This window comes from Rhagoletis pomonella, unplaced genomic scaffold (assembly GCF_013731165.1).
Source record: "Rhagoletis pomonella isolate Grant_MI unplaced genomic scaffold, Rhpom_1.0 Rhpom_scaffold_00005, whole genome shotgun sequence".
NCBI classification, from domain to species: domain Eukaryota; kingdom Metazoa; phylum Arthropoda; class Insecta; order Diptera; family Tephritidae; genus Rhagoletis; species Rhagoletis pomonella.
The window spans coordinates 5,437,906-5,443,803 of NW_023458559.1; positions in this window are offsets into that span (position 1 = coordinate 5,437,906).

A 5,898-nucleotide genomic window follows, 5' to 3' on the forward strand; every position below is an offset into this window, starting at 1 on the left:
AATTGCCGGTGACTTCTGTACCATTTGTGGGGCTTTGGTGAATGGTGCTCTGTTGATCTCCAAGGTTTGGGGTGTACTCCTCCAGTAAGATTTTGAGTTGAGTGAAAGATTAGAAGGTTTCAGTCTTGTACGGGGTCTTCGATCATCATTGTACGTATAGTGTCTATGCTGTTTGATGCTACTTTGTACGAGGGTTTGTCTAGTAATTGAGTTTATTGGTAGTAGATTATTGAAGTTGGCGCTTGATATGTGTGTTTTGTGCATTTTGAAGTGTTGAGTACTAGCCTTTTTGGGTTGGCTTTGATGTGGCGCGAATCATGGTCAGTTATAAGTGACTGTGCGGTCGAGTGCTGAGTTAAAGCCATTTGGAGATGGGATTCTTTTGGGGTCACATGCAACAGAGAGTTATGTCGTTTATGGCAGTAGACGCATGTGAATTTCGATCTACATTCTGCTCAGGTATGGGTAAACGCAGGGCAGTTCTGACATAATTTGTGTCCGTATGAGGTTTATCTCTGGGATAGAATACTTTTAAACCTTTTGCATTTTTTCATAGGATGAGGGAAAATGCATAAGGCACAAGAAAAAACTCCTTAGAGCTTTGACGTGCATCTTTGAATTTCAAGCTTCGATCCTTTTCGTGGAAGAACTTTGGGTCTCTTTTTCGGAAAAAACATATTTAGTCGTTCCAAAACTTCAAATCTGGACGTCAGGAATTTGTCCGTTTAAGACCATGAGGGTAGATCTCGTTGGGATGGCAGCGATTCCTCTCACAGTGAGAGAGTTTTTTTCGGGGAGTTTTGATGAGCGAATATAGGTTAGCAAAGGGTCCCACTTGTCTGTTGGAACATTTTGGGAGTTTAGGATAGAGAGAGAGCTTCTTATTTGGAGTTGGAGATATTGAATTTGCTCACGATTTTCGGTGTAGATACGCGGCAAATTCATGAGTACTTGGATTTGAGTGTCCACTAAACTGCGTATATTCTCGTGTCGTGATTTTAAAGCAGTGGTCGGCAAAAGTTAAACTGTAACTGTGTTGGTGAGAACAAGAGAACTGCTCCGCATAAGCAACCCAGAAGGAAATTACGAGTTACGAAAATGTTTAACTTATTGGTCTTCAATAAAAATATATAAATACATATATTTAACACATACATGTGTACATATATAAGCATCGCTCATTTACTATAAAAGTATTATAGTCCCAAAAAAGTAAAAATTGGGTTAAGTAAAAAGTAGAAAAAAATTCACCCGAAAAATGTTCATCCGCGCATAATAAATTCACGGATACAAATGATAAAGCTGTATATGTATTAATTTATTCCTTGGGAGTATATGTAAATTCAAAACTTTAAAACTGGTTTTCTCGAGTTTTTAGTTTTTTGAGTTATGAAAATATTGAAGTAAAACTCAAATAAAAAATTTCAAAATTCATTTGGATTCACCCACGCCAAATATTGAAAATTTAAATAAAAAACTTGATATTCATCTTTATCAAAATTTTCCATATCATTATGAAATTATTAAAAATGTCTTTTAATCACATACATACATATTCCCTTTAACAACCACCCTTTAGTTCCGTGAAAAAAAAAATAACTTTTTTTCATTAAAAAGTCGTTCTATTTCTTCTTCATCAAAATGTTTCCTTATCAAAAGAAACAAAATGTCTTCGAATAGCATGATTCAATAATAAAAGGTTTGCTCAAAAAGCAGTTTTCTCGCTGCTTCTTGACAAAATCGGCTCCCTTAGCAAAGCATTGTGTATGGGTTCGTGTGTGTGTGCAAAGCTTTTGTAAGGGAGCTAAGGGAGTGTCAAAACTCTAATGTCAAACCTTTAATTATTGAATCATGTTCGAATAGCATATTCTTTATTTTTTAAATGACTTATAACACAAAAGGCATTGCATGTCACCAAAACCATTTTCAAGCATGTAATATTTCTCGCAAGGCATTTTTGCATACAAGAAACAAAGCGCGACAGCCAAACACGATGTTGATTCGTAGCTCTCTAGCCAACGACTAAACGATAGAGCGTAAGAATACGTGTGAGTTGATCTTCCACAATTGAGGTATGAAGCGCCGACCACTGTTTTAAAGCCTCCCATGCCAACGTGAAATTATCGTTGGAAAGAGAGTATTGCTTGACAATTTCCCCGGCTAGCCGATGGGTTTTGTGCCGAAGGTAATATAATTTTTGGGCTCCGGTTGATTGAGGGTGGTTTATGTACACGGCTGTGAAAAGGTCGCGGAATGAGAGGCATACCACATAACCATCATAAAATACTTCGGTATCACAGGGCGGGAGCTCGAGATGTACTTCTGAGTATCCCCACATATTGGGTCCGCCTTGGGACTTCGTGCTTGGCTGGTTTAGTTCTTTGAGAAGTTTTATGCGATCTATTATTTGAGCCTTTGTTGCTTCATAAGTATCGAGGCAACTTCGATACTTGCCTTCCTCTAACGCAATAGCGTTCTCGGAAAGATCTTCATAGTGAGTGAAGACAGTGTCGTATGCGGTTAGAAGTCGCGCCCAGCCTTCGTCGAGATTTCTTTTAATTTCAGATTGAACTCAGTTGAATTCGCTATTGGGGAGATCGCGAGTCTGGAGCGAAAAGTTAGTAAGCGTTCACTTTCAATATTAAATATTTTAGCCGGGCTTTGGAAATTTCGCTTATCTGAGTGAACTTGGTTTTTTATATTGGGAGCTTTTGAAGGATATGTCCTTATGGGTATTTTAGATGGGGTTTAACGCTTTGATTATAAGGCATTTTTATATATATAGATTTACGAGTTACCTCAACAGACTAAATTAAAAATCGTCAAGGCACTGGTCGTTCCGCATATCTCATATGCAGAACTTATATACTGCAACTTTGACGCTGCATCACATCACAAGTTGCAAGTTGTTTTAAACAATGCGGCACGTATCGTATTTGAAAAAAGAAAGTTTGACCATATCTCGTACTATTCTAAACAGATTCTTGGCAGTAACCTACGGTCGTACTACAAGTTGCGTACGGTTGGATTTCTTCATAAGATAATTTACTCCCAAAAACCATCTTACCTCTATAAAATATTAAACTAGGTCAGTGTCCAAGAACATTAAATCTTATTGTTCCAAGATATGAATACCTTGCCTCAGAACGCATGTTTTTTGTTAGCACAATAAAGTTATGGTATTCTTTACCACTTGATATTAAACGCATAAGGCATGCAAGGTGTTTTAAAATGGCAGTTTTAAATTTTCTTTAATTTCCTGAACGTTTTCAATAAATTATTAATTCATATGTCTTTCTATACTAAGCAAAATTAGTTTATTAATTTATAAGTTAAAACTTAATGTATTCAGTTGAAATGTTATTACCTTAAGATGTACTACTAAAAGACTTAGTCTTACTATGTACAAAACTCTCATATAACTAAATTTAAATAAATTGAAATATTAGAGATTGGAAAATGGGACCCAAGTGAGAGAGTGATATTCGATGATTTAATACTATAGTTAAGATTTCCGATGACATTGGTAGAATCTAATTGATTGGTTTCCAAACCAGAAAAATAATATAAATATAAATGTCAGGTATTAGCTAATTGACTGGGTTGTAGAAAATCTAGGCGAAATGTACTTATGCATGTACACGGTGGAGAGAATACAGAAGGTGGCGCCGGTGGCAATACCGCTAATCGGCTCTCAGTGAATTTGACAGAATCAGCTGTTTTGCTGACGTCACAGTCGAGATGACAGCAGTAGTGATGTGCTGAGTCAATACTTTTAAGTATCCAATACTCTCGATACTCGGTACCGAAACATTTGGGCTTCGATTAGAAGCGCACATAGGCCAAAAATATAGAAAAAAGGGGAGACTCGCCTATCAAAACCCCAATGTAGTAGCCAATAGAGCTTTTAACACTGATTCAAATGAAAGATGTATATATGTCGGTTCGAGGCCATAATACAGAGAAACTCTTACTTGTTTGAAGCATTTTTGTTCCAGCTTGATCGGACGATATCATTTTTGTAGACCTGGGTGTAGATTCTGTAACCAGTTAGCGACATTTTCGAATGGGTATCGGTTTTGTTGACGTATGATATGAAATATTTTTACGTCAACAATTAGCATCGGGTACCAATAAGGAAGTATTGGGTACCGAAACCTTTTTTAAGTATTGGGTACAGACAATTCAGCACATCACTAGACAGCAGTTTTATTTGCCGCTCTCACTTGTCAACTCTACGGTGACGTCACGCCAAAATTATTCTCACGAATTCTGCTGCAATCGGCGCAATCTTGTATTCTATCATTCTTGATGCATGTATGTACATATGTACATGTATGTACGGGTGTATACGAGTTGTGGTATAGAATTGCTAAAGAGATCACATCAAATGAAACGCGCTGATCTGTGTGCGCTGTATGCATGTACATAAGTATGTACGTACGTGCATAACTTTGTTTACATGTAGGGATGCAAACGATGCATCGATGTTTTTGAAACATCGATAATATCGGTTAAATGTATGTATGTATGTACATAAGTATGTACGTACGTGCATAACTTTGTTTACATGTAGGGATGCAAACAATGCATCGATGTTTTTGAAACATCGATAATATCGGCTAAATTTTCGATGTTTGCCATCGATGTTTACAATTTACTAACATCGCGAAATTGACGAATTGATGATACATCGATGGAAGTTTTACCGATGTTCTAAACATCGAAGTAATGAGACTCTCCGACTTTCTTTCGGTATGTTTGACTGCCCTTAAATTTATTATTCATTCAGAATTTTTTTGTTATTTATGGCCTTATAGCAATTATATTCAACAATTTAATTGAGCTTGAGGCCGCTTCTTATGAAAAATGTTATTAAACATCAACAATAATTTACAAAAGGTAGAAGTTATAGCTGCTACTTCGGAGATCACCACATCTCCGCGGTTGAAGAAGTCTGATTAGTAGATGTAGTGAATTCCCAAATAGCAGCTATAACTTCTTACCTTTGTAAATTATTGTTGCTTTTCCACAACATTTTTCATAAAAACGGGCCCAAGTTCAATAAAATTGTTGGATTCATTCTAAATCTAATAACCTAGCCGTTAAAACAGAACCAAACACCCCTTAGAATTTTAACAAGATCAGGCCTAGGATCTTTAGGCCCGAACGATCTTACGATGGTATGCATTTTGATTCTAATAATGGAAAGGGTATAGAACGGATAATAAAATACAGGAAAATACATTCATAATTTATGAAGTATTCAATATTGCTTAAAATTTAACAAGAAATTAACAAATTGCAAAAAATCGGAAACCATCGATATATCGATGTTTCTCTGGCGATGTATTTAGCCTCGATGTTCTTTTCTCCGATGCATCGAAACATCGATGTATCGATGTTACTGCTCGAAATTTGCATCCCTATTTACATGTTTCCTTTGCACCTAGATATGCTTGGAGCTGCACTGAGTATGAGAATGCTCTGTATTATGCTCAAATAGGCAACTCAGAATAGAGAAGAGCGGTGATTAGCAAATACAATGTGTAATTATGTATAAACATTAGACTGCATCACTCTCCATACAAAAAAAAATCGGTACTATTTTTCCATTGGAATTATAAAATCTATTATATTTTAAGACGTCCACCAAAATATTTCGAAAAAATATTATGATTTAAGTGAGCTGGACCAATTTCAAAATACCTCCAAAAATGGAGTTTTTTATGAATAAAAATAGTTTCTTGAAATCATTTTTTGAAAAAATCCCCTCGAATGACAAAACGGTTTAACTTAAAAAATTTGCATAAAAATATTTAAAAAAAATTTGAACAGAATCGTAATGATGAGATTTTTGATGCTGTTTTTTAACTTTTTTCAAAGATTGGTATAAGA